This window comes from Crocodylus siamensis, chromosome 2 (assembly GCF_052110815.1).
Source record: "Crocodylus siamensis isolate JL-2025a chromosome 2, ASM5211081v1, whole genome shotgun sequence".
Classification (NCBI taxonomy): domain Eukaryota; kingdom Metazoa; phylum Chordata; order Crocodylia; family Crocodylidae; genus Crocodylus; species Crocodylus siamensis.
The window spans coordinates 111325005-111345766 of NC_143396.1; the positions used below are offsets into that span (position 1 = coordinate 111325005).

A 20762-nucleotide genomic window follows, 5' to 3' on the forward strand; every position below is an offset into this window, starting at 1 on the left:
TCAGCACCTTAAGTCCCCCAGCCCTCCCCAGCACACCTCCAGAGGTGTCCCCAGACAAGCCTTTAATCCCTAGAGCACTCAAACAGCAGCCTGCAGATGACCCCAAGTTTGAGTCCAGCTCTTTCAGCCCACAGTCCTGGCTACCCAAGCCAGTGAGATCTTCAGATCTACTGTGCAGTCCTCTGTGCAGGGCTGACCAGGTTCCACCTGCACGCTGCTCTTTGTACTCCTTCCTCCAGCATCAAGCTTCCTCTTCCTTCTTCTCCTTGTCTTCCCCCCAAGCTCCTGAGGGTTTCCGGGAGTTGCAGTCCAAATTAACAGTTAGCGCAGCCCTGCAGCCTGTCCCCCCATCCCCCCCGGTTCCACCTGCTGTTACGCACATTACAGTCACGTTACAGTATTATTCTTCCTTTGCTTTGAAATTGGCAAGTCATTGGTGACTAATCATGTTCTTAGTATGCCTAATGTGTATTTTAGGTGTACAAGTTGTATGTTTTTGTAACAAGGATTACAAGATAAAATGCTAAGGTAGCATAAAATCAGAAACTGTACAATTGAAAGACAGATTTTCAAATCTTGGTATGATCCACAGGGTTTCTTATACTTCCTGTGCCTCTTTCAGCCAGGCTTACATGTCACCTGATCTGAAAAATAGTGAAGTTAGTGGAAAGAATTCTTCTGCTTACAGTAGCCATTGGAATAGGCCCACAGAAGTACTCTAGAGAGCTGAGCAGGTCTTTCTGGATCAATGGGACTTTTTGGGTGGCAAAGTATAATGTATGTAGGCTTGGCAGAATATTATTATTTTTTAATAATTTCCACAGATAATATCAATTTTTATTTTTAAGCATTTATTTTGATTCTTATCAATTTAATTTTTCAGGATTTTGTGAAATTAGGGGCATGGGGGTGCATGCATGTGCACACGCATACGTACACACGCATGCGCATGTGCTTTCTCTTCCAGCCCAGTGCACAGCATGCACAAGAGAAGTTGTTGTGCTTCTGGGCTGTCAGCCCGCTGCCTAGCCACTGTGAGTACAGTGCAACCGGGCTCAGTGCCCACTTCCTTTGTCCTGCAGTGGTCGCTGCCCCCTGGTCTGTCCCCCACATCACGCTCTCCAGCAAGGAAACCTCCAGCTGCTGCAGCAGCATCTGTTCTTTGCAGCCAGTGGCTTGCTCTGCCTGGTGGCTCCTGCTTGGGGTTTGCAACGGAGGACCCGGCTGGCTGGCACCCTGGAGGCACTGAGCTTGGGGGAAGGGAAGTTGCACACTCACATGCACACACATGCACATACAGAGTCCAGGTTGGTGCCCCCCCCCACCCTGTCTCCAGCTGCTGCTCAGCAGGAGTCCACCCAGGCACTGTGGCAGCAGTATATTATTATTTTTCCTTTCTATACATTTTGATTAGTAACAATAGACATATTTTTCATTGGTCTGTGAGTGAGAGGTGAAATTAATGTTTATCAACTTTTACCCTGCCAAGCCTAATTGTATGGCATCAGTTCGCTTAGGGGAACTGAGACAAAAAAAATAGAACCTTTAATGAAATATAATATTGAATTGAAGCAATTGGTTTTGTTTTGTTTTATTCTGTCTGAATTAAGTTAGTACTGTTAGAGAATTTATTTTCAGACCATGTCAAGTTGTTCTTTTTTGCATTCAATTTCTCTGTGCCACCTGCAGCAAAAAGAAGGTACTCATGACGGACTAGAGTGCTTGAGTTGGAGGAAGTAAATAGGGGCAAATGGGGTTCCCTGAACAGACAGATATACACTCAGAGAAGTAAACTCACCCTAGGTATGTGAACAGTTCATAAGACTTGATGGAACAAGATTATGTCAAGCGGATGTTGGGAGAAATTGATTCAAAGTTTTCTGTTGTGTTATAAATATATCTTTTAGATATAAATATTAGACTTTTAAGTACTTTTTCCACCCACTTACTTGTTTTGCTTGCCAGTCATATGGCTGTATCATTTTTAGACATTAAATGAAAAGCATGTGTAAGAGTGCAGCAATACTTTTTCTTTCCATAACTAGGGGTAACATCTAATATGAAAAATGAGTTTCCCTGAAGTAGAACACACTAATTATTTCATACAGTTTTGAACATAACTATTTTTGCAATTAGAAGCTTGGAAAGCTATACATAAGATCTTTCTACTTGTATTTTAGTGAACTTTTTGCTCAGTCTAAATACAGAATACAAGATGAATAGAGACAGCTCTGATATAATCATGGCTGAAGGATTTTGTGGAACATTTATATTACATGACATAGTTGTTCACTCACAATTCTGAGTTATTCATATCAGGGCTGTGTGAAGCTTTAGTCTCTGATTTGATTTAGCAGAGATTTGGCCTGATTTGGTGGCTGAATCGAATCAGAGGACCCTTTAATTTCTCTAAATCAAATCAGAACCCTCTGAATTGATTCGGGAAGATTTGGAAAGATTTGGCGATTTGGACATAGACACAGCTTTAAATGTTTTTTCTACATACCTCTAGGTAGCAGGGGCTTGTGAATGCGACGATGCTGGGGTGGATGGTGCATCCCACAGAAGCATGGGGGACTCCCCAGCGTGCTCGGCAGCAGACCTGGAAGTGGATCAGAAGCACTTCTGGTCCGCTTCTGGGTCCACTGGGGATTGCACCGGGGGTCCCCTACTCCCCCCTGGCTTGGTGACTAGTGCCTTCTGGGTCTGGGGGGGACACTGAGGGTCCCCCTATAGCCAATCGCTGAGCAGGGAGGACATAGAAGGGCCCTCCAGAGTGCTCCCTGGCAGACCCAGAAGTGGACTGGAAGTACTTCTGATCCACTTCTGGATTCACTGCCAAGCACGTGGAGGGCCCCCCCTGCACTCCTGTGGGATGCTCCATGCACCCCAGCATCGCAGCAATTACGAGCTGCGCCTGCTACCTCAAGGGTAGAAAATTGTTTGAAAGCTGTCTGTGTCTGAATCAGCTTCAGATCTTCAGGTTCGGATTTGGCCGAATTGAATCAGGGACAGTGATCCAAATCAATAAATCGAATCACTGTTGCTGATTTGGGCTGAATCGAAATCTGAATCAAATAGGGCTTTTCACAGATACACACAGACGCCATTAGGGACATATTTTCTATAGAACCACCACCCCATTTCTAGCCTCATAACCCTTGTGCTCAAAGGGAATTTACAAAACACCTTCAGAGGATGGGCTCGGGAATGGAAATTCATAATCCTACTGGACAGTAAAGAAATCTGGAATTAGTGCAGACAATGGCTTTATGTTCATTACAACCTGACAAATACTACCAATAATCCCTCTCTGTTTTTCAGGTAATAACTACCCCATGCTTGAATGGTTTTGCTCCGTCACTAACTAGGTTGGCAATTGTATTGCACTGCTTTTGTTTTTTACTGGCTCTTGATAACACCTCTCACTCTTAATTCAGGACCCTCCTCTGTCCCTCCAAGCAGATTGTTTGCTATTGAATGGTGTCTTTCCTCTGATATGTAGCTCAGTCTGTGTCTGCTTCCCTGTCAGACTTGAGGAAGGATCCCTGATGCAGGAAAGCTTATCTGGTATCTCTCTTAACTATACAGTTAGTCTCATAAAATATATCATAAAAAATCCTTGCTCCTTAGTAATATGCCATGAGATCCTCAGAGGAAAAATACTCTTTAAACTGTAAATAGTCTTCCATAGTTATTTTATCTCCTGAACTCAATCATCTCACCTTTTCACTGGTAAACTCTACCTTATCTAGTGTCAGGTTTTTTTGGGGTACATCTTGTCATCATAAGGTGTTGACGAGTAAACCAATTCACAAAGGAGTGGCTTAGGTTTGTCATGTAGCATAATAAAATTAAAAATTTAATCCCTTGTTAAATTTGAAGCTGGTATTGAATTATAGGCCCACTTCGGACCCCTTTAAAATAAATTTAAGCCTTTCAATTCAGTGTGCATTTTGTTTCAAATGATTGTCTTTTATATTGAATTCACAATTTGTCTTCTCTTCTATTGCAGAGCTAAGTTCCACAGTATGGCAGGAGTGTCTTAATTAATTTATATACCCCCTGTCCTTATTGGCTACTTCCAAATGCTATTTTCCTCTTTTTTGATAAAAAATATTACAACTGTCAGATAATCCAGACAGTAGGAAAGATTTTAATTTCAGGAACAATGGAGTAAATATAGAGTAACTCCACTGAAAACAAAACAAAAAAGAAACAGAATTATTCTCATTTTACATTGGTGTCCTTACGTGCTGAATGTGGCTAAATTACATCATAGTAAGAACCAGTGATAGTACAAGAAGTCTCCTGTACTTGCTCCAAAAAGAAAGCATATCTTTATGATTTCTGTGCATATTTGGTGTTTGTTGACTTGATTAAGCTTTGTTGAAAATTATTTGAGCATAGATGCAAAGGAACTGTGACTGTGAGAGGGCTTTGTTCATGATTTTGTAAGGAAAAATTAGCAAATCCTCTGATTTCTAATGAGATTTTCACTAGCTATACTTTTAGAAATAGAGTATTATGAAGTCTAATAGTCTGTTCATAATGCAGGTTCTTCTTTGCTTCAAGCTCTGCCTGAATTTGAGAGAATTGGAGCCAGAGGGCTTGCACAAGTCAGACAGTGAGTGAAACCTTAGTCCTGCTGAAGTTGGTCACAAAACTCCCAGTGACTTCATAGAACTTAGATCACAAATCATGTGTAATACAGTAGAGACTTGATGACTAACATCATTTGTAGAGAATTTGTCTGCTGATAAGGTGTGACACATTTTCTTCAGAGGGAAGGGAGTTTTATTCTGGTTAGCATGTAGTTGTTTCTGTTATTTAAAACTATTGTAGTAGCATGTTTTTTGCTTATGCCACAAAACATTGCAACTTATATTAGTGTTGTTCTATTTTTTTAGGCAACTGTAATATTTTATGGGAAATAGATATATCTATTTTAGTGAGGAAAAATAGTTCATACTAATTGCTGATAAAATTGGGCTGGGGGCACACTATAACTTGAAATGACAAATGCTATATTTGTTCTTCAGATTGATCTTTTTGCTTTCTTTCTCCAGTAATAGTGATTGGAGGTTTTGAAATGCACTGGCATATTAAATGGGCAGTTATTTCTTGTTTTGTAAAAATGGCATGAATTCTGAAACACTACAGCTTGTCATACAAACCAAATCACTGTTGGTGGTTTTGTGGTGATGACACTTATTGCACAATGTCTCACATCCCTCACAGCCTCCTGGCAGACACATCTTATATACTGTTTCACAGAAATAGAGGAAGTCTTTAATTTCTGAATGGGGCCAGACTTACTTGGTCCTTTTTCTGAAGAAGATTCTGTCCTTTGTGGTGATAAGGAATTCCCAAATTGCTGAGCTGGTGGTTTGTTTTCTTTTATAACCAATGAAAGGAAATCAGGGAATAGATTAAGTAATGCTGATACATCTATAGCATGCTGACTGAGCATTGCCTGGGAAATCTGAAGCATATACAGTTTGATACAAAATGATATCATTTCATGATACTTAAATAGGAAATAACATAGTTTTGTCTCCAATTACCGCCTATTCTGTTTGTATGCTTAGGAAGCAGGTGGTAGAGGTCAACTGGCTAAAGATACTTCATACCACTGTACTGTGCCACTGAACAGTCTTCCAGTTGTTTTGAGCAAAGCGTCCTGGACATAGATGGTCTTGAGCAAAGTCTTCATGGTATACATGTATAGCAACAAAACCAGAAAGCATTATTTCCAATTCCTATAGCTGTCTTTATGACCATCCTTGATTTTATGACCTATGCTATTTAATAGTTGAACTACAGATTACAATAGATTGTACTCTTCCATCTTGGTCATCATGGAACCTAAACCACCATATAGTATTAGGAAACATTGTGCTTTAAGGTAAGATTTAACAGTGCAGGCCAGACCTGTGGTCAGTACAAGCTGAAAGATAACTGTTAATGTCTTTGTAAAATCTAGGCTTGCGATTTGATTGTATGTGATTATAAAGAATAGAGTCTATGTAAACTATGTGGACTGGAAACTCTTAGAGAATCCTTTATGCTTTAGTGGGCATGTCTACACATTCATTAATGTGCTGTAATTACAGGTACTACTTGTAATAATAGGTACTAACTTAATGCGCCATAATTGGCACTACTGCACTTTAGCACAGATGAACACTTTTTGTGATGCTTAATGCACATTGGACTAAAGGTACTGTGCATTAACATGGCTTTTGCCAACCGTGCTAATGCACAGTAGAATTAGTCCAATGTGCACTAAATGCCTTATGTAGATGCACCCGCAGAAAACTACTTTTCATAATAGCTGGTCAGAAAATTATTTTTCTTTAATAAAAAAAAAAAATCTCCATTTTCTTGTAGAGGTATTTTCTGTTGAAAATATCATTTCAGCTGATAATTTTAGACCAGCTCTCCTACTCTACTTTTGCAAGAGGCCCCAGAACGTCGATATATTTCAGCTTTTGCCATTTCAAAGCCTCAAATTTCCTAAGCAACAATTTTTTGCTGTCATGTCTCAGAAATGCCAATTCTGAATTGGTCAAGAGGACCTTCTCCATATTTTTCCTATTAGTTTTTTCAGTATCCTGGGCATACTATATGATATCCAAGAACAATGTTTCTTCAATTCAATTTTCATCAAAAGGGGTTTGGATCTTGAGAATTCTAAGTATGTATAATCTGCCCTTTTACTTATTTTTTGTCAATAGTAATTATAATTCTGTGGCTAACTGAACATCAATGCCTTGACAGATTTTTCAGTGCAAGTGGTAATGTTTAGTATATGCATGTGGCTTTCTTGAGGGCAAGCTACAATCTAATGAAGACTGTAACAGAATGTGGAGCATGAATGGTCAAGTAAGTGAAGAAATCACTCATTTTAGAAATCTGCTGCAGCAAACGTTCTGCCAAAGTTGTGGTCATTATTTTAACCTGAGCTCTGCAGTACAAGTGTCAGGTTAGGTCCCAGCTGTAAACTATAATCTGAAATAGGGATGGGATGGTGGAAGCAGCTGTCAACAGCCCAAGGCCATGATCTCTCATTACCTTACATCTTGAGTAATTATTTATACATGTGCAAAGTAAGTTTCATAGTTTCATAGTTTCTAGGGTTGGAAGGGACCTGAGCAGATCATCTAGTCCGACCCCCTGCCATGGCAGGAAAGAGTACTGGGCTCAAATGACCCCAGCGAGGTGTGCATCTAGCTTCCTCTTAAAGAGAAGGTTAAGGGGGGACCTTGTGGCCTGCTACAAACTGGTCAGGGGGGATCAGCAGGTATTGGGGGAGTCCCTGTTCCCCCGTGCGCTGCCAGGAGTGACCAGGAATAACGGTCACAAGCTGGCGGAGGGTAAGTTTAGATTAGATATTAGGAGGCGCTACTTCACAGTCAGGGCGGCTAGGGCCTGGAACCAGCTTCCAGGGGAAGTGGTGCAGGCTCCTAGCCTGGGGATTTTTAAAAGGAAGTTAGATGAGCACCTTGCCAGGGTCATCTGACCCCGGTGCTCTTTCCTGCTAAGGCAGGGGGTCGGACTAGATGATCTACCTAGGTCCCTTCCGACTCTAGCTACTATGAAACTATGAAACCCCCGGGGTAGGAGCCAGCACCACTTCGCTTGGAAGTTGGTTCCAGATCCTAGCCGCCCTGACAGTGAAGTAGCGCCTCCTGATGTCTAGTCTGAATTTACTCTCTGCCAGCTTGTGACCATTATTTCTAGTCACTCCTGGTAGTGCTTGGGGGAACAGGGACTCCCCCAGTGCCTGCTGGTCCCCTCTGGCTAGTTTGCAATAGATCCCCCCCTCAGCCTTCTCTTGTGGAGGCTGAACAGGTTCAGGTCCCTTAGCCTCTCCTTGTAGGGCCTGCCCTGCTGCCCCTGATCATGCAAGTTGCTAGACTCTGTCAGAAACTCAGAGCTACCACAGTTTATATGAATGGAGGATCTGGTGCATAAGAGTTAGGTCAGGGGGCAGTCAAGTGCACTAAGCCCCTTGGGCAGTCACAAGAATATGGAGGGAAAGCGTGCAAGAGTGCTCTTTCTGCACCCCCTCTTACTGATCAGATGGAACAAGGGCCAAGTGGGGCCACGCTCTTTCTAAGGAATCTGGGCCCATTGTCAGACTTGTTTGGGTTGTGGAAAACTTGTTACAAGATTGTGCCAGCCTCTGGAAAACCTTCACGTGCTTTCCTTGCTTGTGTGTCCGCACAGAGCTAGCGGCAACATAGCTGTTAGCTGTTTTCTTTTTAGCTTCCCACTGTTTCTTATAAAAATGGCTGAATTACTCAATTTCCTGTTCTCATGCCTTATTGAATCCTTTCTTTTTCTTCTTCCTCCTTTTTTATTTGTGCACATCTGTATGTGCTGAATGTGACCCACAACACTCAGCCATAAAGAATGTATGACAGCCATGACAATAGAACTGTGATACAGCTATGCTGTGTGAAATGGGGCTGGAGAGGGGAGAGACCACTGGTACACACTGAAAGTACAGTCATTCCCTTTTTTCCTTGTCTGAATAGCTTCCAAATCTCATACATTCACAAACAGAACCCAGCCAAAGCCCACAGCTGTCATGCATTTTCAACAGATTCCACAGGGCCTAGATGAGGTTTGAAGACATTCCTTTGCTCTTACACACTAGCTAAAAGGAATTACCGTAACATCTGATATTGTGGAAGTGGGAAATTTGCCATCCTGACCTTGCCCAAAGCATTCCGGAACTGGGGTCCCAAGGATTTATTATCTCAGATGGCCTCTAAAGGTCATCAAGGGCCCTTCTAGTAGTGTTCCAAGAAACCCAAACGACCAATGGGCTATTCATTTGGAGGAACTGTGCAGTTTTGTATAGATAAAATAATGGGCAGACACATGTTACTGTTGCTCTCTGAATCTTTGTCATAGGAAAGGCATGTTCCACTGGAGTAATTCCCAGCTGTCAGTAATGTGCTGATACACCACAGCCAATCATCAGAGAACAGGCCAAATAAACAGGATGTTCACAATGTGTATGATTGCATGAGTGTGTAACAAACTTTCTGCACATTTCACAGTCCCATAATGAGATTGACATGCATTGCTTAATCTGCATCTGTCTGTTTAGGGAAGAAACACATAAACACCATGGAGACAATGTGTAAGAAAGCTCAGTTTCTTGGCCACATGGCTGTTGATATAGTCGGAGAAAATCTGGCATTAAGTTGGAAATGAGTGGTACTTTAGTGCTATTCATTTATTTGCTGAGAGGATCCATACAATCAGACAAGCACAGAATGGTGAGAGCATTAATATAATCAGAGTAGTTATAATAGTAAAAGATGAAAACATTAAAAGATGACACACAGGGTTATTTTTAAAGGAATGTGTGAGGTGTCTTTATTTTTGTTTTGATTTGTTTTGAATTTTTCATTGTTTATCAAAAAAAAAGAAACACAAGAAAACTAGCACAAACAAATTGAAGTATTAAGAATACAATATGATACATCCGTAGCTAATTTCACGTAGTTACAGCATGCTAAAATCTACTTTGTTTCTACTAGAATTTTGCAGGAAGATAACTAAAACATAGTGTTTAACGCACTGTAAAAATTCACCAATGACAGAGTCCAAGTCTGATAAATGAACACATACTTAAGTGTATTACTACAGAAGCCAATGATTAATGAGAAGTGTGTAATAAGGCTGCCTAGTTGTTTCTAAAAATATTAGGTTATCCAATACAATATTAAAGTCAGGTCCCAGTTTTTTCAGAGTCTTCCAAGAAGATGTGTGCTGACTATGATAGAAGCTGTTCATGTATCTGAGTATTGATTGTTGCCTGTGATGAACTCCAAGAATATGTTTATGTTGGGAATTAATGTGCACATATGGTTCTTACTGAGAAGGTACAGAGGTACTGGTTTTATGAAAATCTGCAGTAGAAGGAATTTCAAATGCCACATGTCCTTTCTATCCAGCCATGGAATGGGTAGGAAGTGGGATTTGTGTATGTTAAATGGAAAAAAACAAACAAAAGACTGTTTCCTGACAGTAGATTTTTACTCCAACTTGGAAAAATAGATTCCCTACACTGTAGGGCACTGATTAGCAAATTAAAATTTTTCCTTGTAACATCTCATATTCTAGACAGTGTACTCTTACACAGTTTGGATTCCAGATTCAGGGTATTTTATAAGAACCCAGGATTTGACATGAAAGCTTCCTTCCAAAAATCTATGGCGTAATGGGAAAATAGAGCTAGCAGAACAAACAGCAAAAGTACTACACCTGACAGTGTTTTCAGGGTCTAGATTCCTGTTATATATAGCATTCCTAGTACGTAGGAATATTCCATCACAAGGATGTATGGGGAAGTACATTATGAGAAAAAAACTGCTGCAGTTAGAGATGTAAATAAATGAGAAGAAGAAACACATCTGCCATCTCTCAGAGATGGCACAGCAGAATGGACCCCAGCCTTAGAAAGACAGAGGAGATAACGAACTAAAGAAACTGAGAACATTGCAGTGGTGCCTGGGCACATGAGATGAGTAGTTAACATTGGTGAGACTTCACCTGGATTAGTGTTTAATTCTGAGCACAACACTTCCTTCAAGAAAGATCTACATTAAGAGGAAAGAATCCAGAGAAGAGCAATAAAAATGGTTAGATATCAAGAAAACATGACATATGGAAGAAGTTTGGGAGAGTCTCAGCCTCTTGACTGAGGCTGGATATAAATAAAAATACAAAGAATTTATTATAAAAAGAATCACAATCAATTATTCTCTGAATCAGCAGAAGACAGGACAGTTTTGATAGGCACAAATTGTAATGATGGAGATTTAGCTTAGATATTAGGAAGAACTTTCTAACTGTCAGGGAGATTGAATGCTAGGACAGATTACCAGCAGAGTTTGGGGAGTCTCCAGTCTCCATCACTGAAAGTCCTTTAAATTCAATTTAAACAAACATCTACCTGAGATGATTAAAACAGGGATATTGTTAGTGCTGAGGATGGTGTTACTGTTTCTCTTAAAGATGGAGCTAGATAATCTTTTATGTCCCTTCCAAGTCCTACTTTTCTATGACTCCAGGATTTTATAGCAAAACTCTATATACAAATTGGTGGATTTTGTGAGTTCTTCTATGCTAGGAATGCTGTAGAGACTGGCCATATATAGCTGTTTTATTCTTCTAGGTTTAATCTGGACTATATATCTGTCACTATATACACATAGAATAATAGAATCATAGAAAATTAAGGTTGGAAGGGACCTCAGAAGGTCATCTAGTCCAACCCCTGCTCAAAGCAGGATCATCCCTGACTAGATCATTCCAGCCAAAGCTTTGTCTATCCAGGTCTTAAAAACCTCCAAGGATGGAGAGTCCACAACCTCTCTGGACGACCTGTTCCAGTGTTTTACTACCCTCCTAGTGAGAAAATTCTTTCTAATATCTAACCTAAATTTCCCTTGCTGCAACTTGAGATTGCTGCTCCTTGTTCTGTTATCTACCACCAATGAGAACAGTATAGCTCCGCCCTCTTTCAGACCCCCTTTCAGGTAGTTGAAGGCTGCTATTAAATCCCTTCCTGGTCTATTCTTCTGTAGACTAAATAAGCCTACTTCCCACAGCCTGTCTTCATAAGTCATGTCCCCCAGCCCCCTCACCATTTTTGTTGCCTTCCACTGGACTTTCCCCAATTTGTCCACATACTTTCTGTAGTGGGGACCCCAAAACTGAACACACAGTACTGCAGGTGTGGCAGCTGTGGCTGAATAGAGGGGAATAATCACTTCCCTTGACCTGCTGGCAGGACTTCTGTCAATTCAGTCCAGTATGCCATTAGCCTTCTTTGTAACAAGGGCACACTCTTGGCTCATAATTAGCTGATTGTCCACTTTAACCCCCAGGTCCTTTTCTGCAGAGCTGCTGCCCAGCTGGTCAGCCCCCAGCCTGTTCTGTTATGTGGGATTGTTCCATCCTAAGTGCAGGACTTGTTGAACCTCATGAGATTTCTTTTGGCCCTATCCTCCAATTTGTCTAGGTTACTCTGAATCCTAGCCCTGCCCTCCAGAGTATCTATTACTCCCCCCAGCTTGGTATCATCTGCAAACTTGCTGAGGGTGCACTCTATCTCATCTTCCAGGTCATTGGTGAAGACATTGAACAAAACTGGCTCCAGGACTGACCCCTGGGGCACTTCACTTGATACTGGCTGTCAACTACATATTGAGCCATTGACTACTACCCTCTGTGCCCAATGATTCAGCCAGTTTTCTATCCACTTACAGTCCATTCATCCAACCTGTATTTCCTTAGTTTGCTTGCAAGATTGTTGTGAGAGACCAATATCAAAAGCCTTGCTAAAATCAACATATATCACATCCACTGGTCTCTCTGCATCCACAGAGCCAGTCATCTCATCATAGAAGGCAGTCAGGTTGGTCAGGCATTACTTGTCCTTGGTGAATCCATGCTGACTGTTCCTAATTACCTTCTTCTCCTCCAAGTGCTTGTAAATGGATTCTTTGAAGACCTGCTCCATGATTTTTCCAGGGACTGAGTTGAGATGATGGGTCTGTAGTTCCCTGGATCCTCCCTGATATTTGACTGTCAGTGTAGTCAAATGTGCCAGCAACACCTCACCACAACTACATGTCAGTATCCTGACTAAGCCCCCAGCTCTGCCCAAGCACATGGGCTACTAGTCTGTGAAGAAGAGGGCAAACCTCCTTTCTCTCCCCCACTTTCCACAGCACATTGGCTGAGATGGTCATCAACCCTCAGGTCAATTGCACCCATTACAACTTCTGGAACAGTGCTTTAGATAATTGTCAGAAAGTTTGCAACAATGTAGTAGTACTTATATAGGCTTATTATTGCCTCCTAATTACTTCCACTTGCAAGTGCTAAGCGCACCCCCCTCTGCCCCCTGCAGGCTGAGAATTGCATCTGTTAAGAGCTTGATGATCAATGATTGTCTATTAACTTTTAAATTTAATTGAAATTTGATTTGAACTGTGTAATGTGAATCACTTAACATGGTTTAGAAAATGATGAGCATGTCCACAAATGGCTGAGACCAAGGCTGCAGGGCTAGAAGAGTCCCAAAGAGAAGCAAATTTCCAAGTCTAGAAATGGTTGAAAGAAAGTAGAAATAGCATGAGGGATTGTTGGGGTTAGTAGGTGGTTGAGGAGACAGGTGGGGGATCTGTCCAGAGGATGAGGGAAATTGGGGTCTGGGGAAGTGGGAAATTGGGGGTGGGGAAGTGGGAGGATTGGGGACGGTCTGTTGGGGGGGGCTTGGTACAAGCAGCATCAGCAGGGGTGCTTGGGGAACTAGAGGGATCTGTGGTGGGTTGGTGGGGTTGGCAGAATCAGGGAGTGGTCAGATTTGGTCTGCAGGGAAGGGGGGATCATGTGGGTAGTGGTGTCTGTGTGGGGTTTGGGGCTCTATCAGGGTCTTAAGGTGGGATTTTGGGGTCTTGGAGGGTTTGGTAGGATTGGAAGTCTAATGGGGTCCACAGGATCTTGGGGGTATGTGCGGCTGTTTCCCCTACCCCACCACTTGAAATTAGGGTCTATTTTTAGCTCCCTAACCCTCCTACCACTTCCTAACAAACAAACCAGCACTGGGAGCAGCCTCTGGCATGAGGGGGTTTGGTAGGCTGGGGGCTAGCTAGTCCATGGGAGTGGGGGAGGGGGCTGGGGAGCTAAAAATATCTTGGTGACAGGGATTGGGTAGGAAAGGTGCAGTCCTGGGGCTGGGGCTGGGGCCAGTGGCTGGGCTTTCCTAGCCCTGGGACTGCACTGAGAACTGTACAGAAGTTCAGTTAGATCACTTCACCTAATCTAAGTTAGACTCCCTTTGAGGTACAGTTAATTTAGATCAGATCCACCAGTTTTAGACTGATTTAAACTTCCTTAACTTTTGTATAATTTACACCTAGATTGACTTAACTAGTGATTGAAGTGTAAGGTCTGCACTTGGGCACACTGAGTTAGATTGGATCACCATTTCTAACCTGATCTAACCTCCCCCTCACCTTCTTGAACATCCGTATGCACTCTAATTGATCACTTATTATTTAAACTAATCATACAGTAATCTGAAGGACCGCCCCTGCCCCTGAACACTACGAATTTCATTCCCTTCCTTTGAATTTCTTCCTTTATGTTTAATACCCCGTCAGTTTTCTGAGAAGTTGATATATTTTTGTTCTCCAATTACAGATAATGGCAATTGTGTGTGTGTAATTCTGGCATATCTCTTAAGAGATGGGATTCAGCATGGCAGGAGGGAGAGCTTGACAGCAGGTATTGCACTTCATCCAACCATATGTAAACAGCACCTCTTCTAAGCAGTTACGCTTCTTCCCCTCCATAATTCCATCTGCTTCCTCTATTATTGGTGGCCTTCATGGTTCTGCTAGCCTCTCCCCCTTCCAATGGATTTAATGTGCAGGAGTGCAAGTCCTGGGCAGCTGTTTAAAGAAAACAGTATCCTATTTCCTTTTCCCAGCTGTGAACAACTGGATTTTACAATTGTCCAAACTCCCCTCTAACTCACTTGGAGACCACCACTGCTACTATACCTGTATAGGCAGGTTGCAGAAGGTAGCTTTTGTTAAGTTTAACTGAGGGTGCTCTTGTGCTGTACTAGTTGAAGTGACTAGTTTAAATGTAGAGTAATTCCTCCCCCCGTGGAAATCTCTAGGTTATTTAATGTCATAATATATGCATTTTGAGAAAGGCATGAATAAATCAGAGTAATTGCCCTGTAGTGCCTTAGTTTTATAGGTATATTATAAAACTAAATATTGCAGTGTTGCTCTGCTGGTTTATTTATTCTGACTTAAAATCCCTCTTAGCCAAAACAAGTTAGATCTCTTACAAAGCCAAGAGGATGAGGAAATATGTGTCCCTTGAAAGAAATTATCAACAGAAGGAGAACCGGCTCCAAAATTGCCATGCCCCCACCTGACAAAAAAAGAGTAGAGCTATAAATCCCACAGGAAAATAAACCCCACCTTTTCATTTTGGTCATTCTTTCTTTCTTCATTGCTTAAAACTAAACTGGAGTCTCTTTGTGGTTTTTGGATTTGTTTTTTGTAATGCTTTCAGTTTTACTTCCATAGAGCTCTCTTAATAGTGCAAATAAATCAAGGAATCAGTTTAGAAAAGTAAGAAGACCAATGGGAAGCTGTAACTTCTAGTACCAACATATTATTAGACTTCATAATTACTTCAGCAGATGTGATTTTTCCCCTATGTAATGATATGAATACACATGGGTGCTTTAAAATCTTTATTTATAGAGTCTTTGTTATTTTTTCTATTAATTACTAACATGTGAACTACTTTGAATTTTGTCACTAAACAATACAAACCTCACTTACAAAACAAATACTCTGTCTTCTAGAGCAGGGGTGCTCAACCTTTTGGCCCTATGGGCCAGATGAGTGTCCTGGAGCTAGTCTTTGGGCTGGACAGAAACCCATGTACCAGGATCAACCCCTGGGGCCCAACACCACCCATTCCCTGCCCTATGCACTGAGATTGAGCCCCAGGGGCCTGGTACCATCCCCTTCCACCCTGGCATGCCAGGATTGGGCCCCATGACTGCTTACCTCACCTCCTGCCCCTGCATGCCACCCCTTCCTTCCTGTGCATGCTGGGATTGGATCCCAGGAGTCTTGCTCCCACCCAAACCTCAGGACTGGGCCCAGCGGACTTAATTCAATTTAAGTTCCAATTATTGAAAGTTGAAGTTGGATCAATTCAACTTTGAATGAAGATGCAATTTAAGCTGTGAGAGTAATTAAATATTGGAACATCTGCGGGGAGGTAGTGTACTCACTGTTTCTTGGGCCTTAAAATGAGATCAGCTATCTTTCTAAAAGCTTTGCCTAGTTTAGTTTCTAAATTTGACACAAGTGTGTGTGTGTGTGTGTGTGTGTCTGCGTGCATGTGCAGTTCAGACAATGATTGTAATTGGACTCATGCTTCAGGACTTCAGCTGGCTCTCTGGAAAGATCTGAAAGGGATTTTTTCCCCAATAGCTAGAAATAATGTGCTGTTATAATTTTTGTTTTTCTCTGAAGCATCAGGTGGAGCTAGGACACTGGATGGAGTGACAATGCCCTGAGGAACCACAGAGAATCTTCTTTTCTAAGATGCATGCTTGCATACTTAGGATCACACCAATCACCTGATTTGGGGTTAGAAAGGAACTTTCCTTCATATTAAATTGGCGGTAATTAGAGAATAAGGAAGGAAATTTGCCTTTTCTTCTGCAGAATGGAGCATGGTTTGCCTACTAGGATCACCCTGGTTCATCTTATCAAATCAGTTTTTTGCCATGTCAGGGGCCTCATATATTGGTGACAACTTGGTCTACTTTGTCCTCTGCCCTTGGCAATCAGCCTAATCTACTGAGGTTTTAAATACTTTAATTTTACCTGGACTCTTTGCAATTGAGTGTTAGAGTGAAACTTAATGGCCTGGCATATACAGGAAGCTAAAACTTGATAAAGGAAAGGTCCCTTCTAACTTTAAACCCCACAAACATTCCCGGGGACTATAACCAAAAGGTAATAATGTTTTTTTTTTTTCTTTTTCTTTAAGGCTATATGCATGCCTTCCATAACACTCCCAGGACGTTTCTATGTAACAGCAGGCAGAGACAAAGATTAGGGTAAATACAATAATAGGCAATATATATTCAAGTAAACTCAATTCCCAATACACATATGTCAGAGGGGGCTCTTTTAAGAAGGAATTAAATATACACAACTTTGTAGACAGATCTGAAGTAGTGCTATCCTTGGGAGGCTCTGTGGAATATTTAATAGAAATGCTTATGTAATGGGGTGACAAGCAGGTAGACAAGGCTGGAACACTGGTGAAACATTCCCACAAACTGGTGAAAGTCAGGGTCAATGCAAAGTTTGATAAGGAAAGATAAGCAGTGAAGGGAGAGTTTTATGTACAACTTGGGACTGGTGACAATTGAAATCCAGTAAGTCATGGAGCTATTCCAAAAATGGAATGTCAGGATCAAAATAGATGATGTTAGATGCATTTTTGTACAGATAGAAAGAAGAAATGTGTGTCAGGAGTCTAGAGGAAGGTATAGTGATGAACAGCACAAGAGATTTGACTGTGGGGTTAGAAAGAAAAAAACAGATCTTCGAGAGGAAACAACCGGCAAGGTTTAGAAATGTGTTTTTATGTACATGGTGTTTCTTTGTGGGGGCAACTAGACAGGAACTATGCACCAGAATGAACTGTCACAGAAAAAAATATAAATACAAAGACAAAGACATGCAGACCCCATTAGGGGCCCATTTTCTATAGAACCACCACCCCATTTCTAACCTCACAACCCTTGTGCTCAAAGAGAATTTACAAAACACCTTCAGAGGATGGGCTTGGGAATGGAAATTCATAATCCCACAAGACAGTAAAAAATCTGGAATTAATGCAGACAATGGCTTTATGGTTTATTACAACCTGACAAATACCACCAATAATCCCTCTCTGTTTTTCAGGTAATAACTATTCCCTGCTTGAATGGTTGTGCTTTGCCACTAACTAAGTGGGCTATTGTACTGCACTGCTTTTGTTTTATAATGGCTCTTGATAACCTCTCACTCTTAATTCAGGACCCTCCTCTGTCCTTCCAAGCAGATTGTTTGCTATTGAATGGTGTCTTTCCTCTGATATGTAGCTCAGTCTGTGTCTGCTTCTCTGTCAGACCTGAGGAAGGACCCCTAATGCAGGAAAGCTTGTCTGACATCTCTCTTAACTGTACAGTTAGTCTAATAAAAGATATCATAAAAAATCCTTGCTCCTTAGTAATATGCCATGAAATCCTCAGAGGAAAAATACTCTTTAAAGTGCAAATAGACTTCTATAGTTATTTATGTAGTTAACAAGTCCTGTGAATAGAAGAAAAGTCAGACAAACCCTTATAACATTTCCGTTCTATTACTTCTGAAAGTCCTTTCCTGTGATGAGGTCTGGGCTGTTCTCCCCACATTCACACCTGTGAACTCCCAGTCAACCACATAGATTCTGGTAACATCTAATGGTGCTCTTTATTAAACCCAATTGGTGTTTTTAACTCAGTGTTTTGAGAAGAGGGAGAATATGATTTCAGTTGTGGGTAACTGCATCTTCTTCTTTCCTGGTGACTAACCAATCTACATTTTCATCCCTCTCTGGGGGAATCCTGGGAAAACTCTCTACACAGACCCCTGGAAGGCATGATGATCTGGGTACTCTACCACCCTTTGGTTTTTTTTGGCAGCAGTGGAATCACTGAAAGGTAAGGGTTTTACTTAAAATCCTTAGTGTATGTGCAGACACGTCTGCCCAGGGACTGGTGGCGATGCATGGGGGTGCATGTGAAAGTACCGTTGGAGTCCCTGACTGGCCGCAGTCATCACTTAAGTGATTGGTGGGGGGACAGGCAGGAGCGCTGGTGCCCCCTCTGCAAGCGCCGGTTGGAGAGTGGAGTGGAGTGAAGTGGCTGGAGCCACTCCCTGGATACTTTCCTGCATCAATGGTCCTTCCTTAGGTCCGGTCGGCAGGATCAGATGTGGCCCCCACTCCCCTCCCCCGGTCGCTGACTGGTCACTGGGGGGGGGAATGTGCTCCCCCACCAACTAAGGCAGCACCAGTTGCCCATGCCAGGAACAATTGTGAATCGATTCTCAATCAGTGACTTTCTTGGAACAGTTCAATTATTGTGTCTATCTGTACCACATACCCACAGTGCACAGGGATTGGGCCAGCCATAATCCCAGGGCCAAGGGTTTTCATGCACCCCTGAGTCCTGGGGTTTGAGGCTGTCTTGATCTCCAGAGCCCAGGGGTTTCACATTGGCCATGTTGAACCCCTGCAGCTGGGAGCCCTGTCTGCTTCTCTCTCAGACCTGAGGAAGGACAGATGCAAGCAAGTTTGTCCACCAGCTCTCCTAACCATACAGTTGGTTTTAAAAAATACTACTACAAAAACTCCTTGCCTCGTAGTAATATGCTGTGAGATCCTCAGAGGACAACTGCTTTTTAAAATACAAAGAATCTTCCATACTTATTTTGTTTAGGTAGTTAACAAGCCCTATGAATAGGAGAGGCCAGACAAACCACTGTAACATTTCTGTTCCATTGCTTAGGAAAGTCCTCCCTCTCCCAACCACAACCACATATATAACCACTCTTCTGAGGAATGCCAATTTTATCCTCTGTTGTATTTTCTTTGCAGTTTCAGTGGTTATAAAGTGAATTCTTCATCCTCTACTCTGATTCACATTTTTTTAAACTTAAATCAAACTCATATGTCAATCTCCAATTGACTTGTATAGCTCACAATTTTGTTTTTGAAATTTGCAAGGCATGCATAAAGAATGACATAATACTTGATAAAATATCAAATATTTACCAAGTTAAATCCAATGGAAATGGATGTCAGTGGCAGCAGCAGGATTGTGCAAGAGAGAAAAATATCACTTGGCTTAATTCACATTTGACAAGAAAATGACTTTGTCAGTCTAAAGAAAATGCTGCCATATATTGCTGGAAATAGAGCAAGCATACTATTTGCTGATACCATGATGGTGGTTAATGAGAGGCAAGGCTAGATCCTCACATGACATAAATTACCCTAGCACCACTGAGGTCAGTGGTCACAGAGCTCCTTTTGACCTCAGTTAGGAATCAGTCCCAAAATCTAACAATAGAAATATATGCAGGTTTCATAATAGAATTCTTAACTCATTCTAATGTCATATATCTCAGGCTTTTATGTTATGCTCCTTTAACTACTGTATCATCCTCTTCTCTGGCCTTCCAAAAACTCACAGGGCCCTCCTGTTAGTTCAGAACTCAGCTGTTAAGCTCCTTTTCCTAGCCTACCAGTTTGATGGTAACTTCTCTGTTTTGTTTAGCTTTCTGCTAGTTTTTCCTCCACTCTGACTTCTCATTTAAACTCTCAACACTTTCAGATGCGGCACTAACTGGCTTAATCTTATATTACATTGAAAACCAATTACGCCAACCCAGTGAAAACACAAGTATGTTCTTACCATCTGAAAAACCATGAAGCCAATTGCCAGCTCAACATTACATGGTCTGCAACCCCCCTATCCCACTGTCCAAACCCAGTTTACCTTGGAGTCACTCTTGATCAAGCCCTTGCATACAAAGAACACATCATAATGACAATAGCAAAGCTGAGGTTTTGTCTGAGGAGAGTCACCCCAATACACCTGCTCTACCCTACAGCTGGGGTTGAAAATCCCCCAAACCAAACTCCTTCTGCTCCCTTTCCCCCCTCCCATTCTGAAAACAGTGATAGGTTGGGAGGCAGCACAGACAGAAATTGCAGAAGACCCTCTGTTTTGATATGTATTCACCTGAGAGGTCAGATTTTCACCCAGTTGACCATTTTTTAAGCTGTCTGCAGCCGTGCACGTACGTTTTGTCATGGCTATAAACTGCTTTTTTGGCCAGATGGGTGAAAATTGTCGCTTCTGTCTGTGCCCTCTCTTTACCTTTTTTGTGGAAGGCGCAAATGTCTTGAATGTCTAGGAAGGAGCCATTTCATTGTGAGCACCACTTACAAATAAACAGCAACAAGAATATTAAAACCGAGGAGGAGAATAATGAATTAATTAATATTGCTTAAAGGAACAAATTTTGGACATCCCATTAAATGCCTTCTATTATGTCTTGCTAAAGTTGGACAGA

General features: G+C 41.7%; 1 protein-coding gene across 4 annotated transcripts in view; it reads left to right on the forward strand.

Annotated features, from left to right (window-relative positions):
* The window catches only part of LOC149870629 (uncharacterized), a 281125-nt gene that overhangs the window by 220600 nt on the left and 39763 nt on the right, over window positions 1–20762 (forward strand). The gene's annotated exons all lie outside the window — the stretch shown is intronic.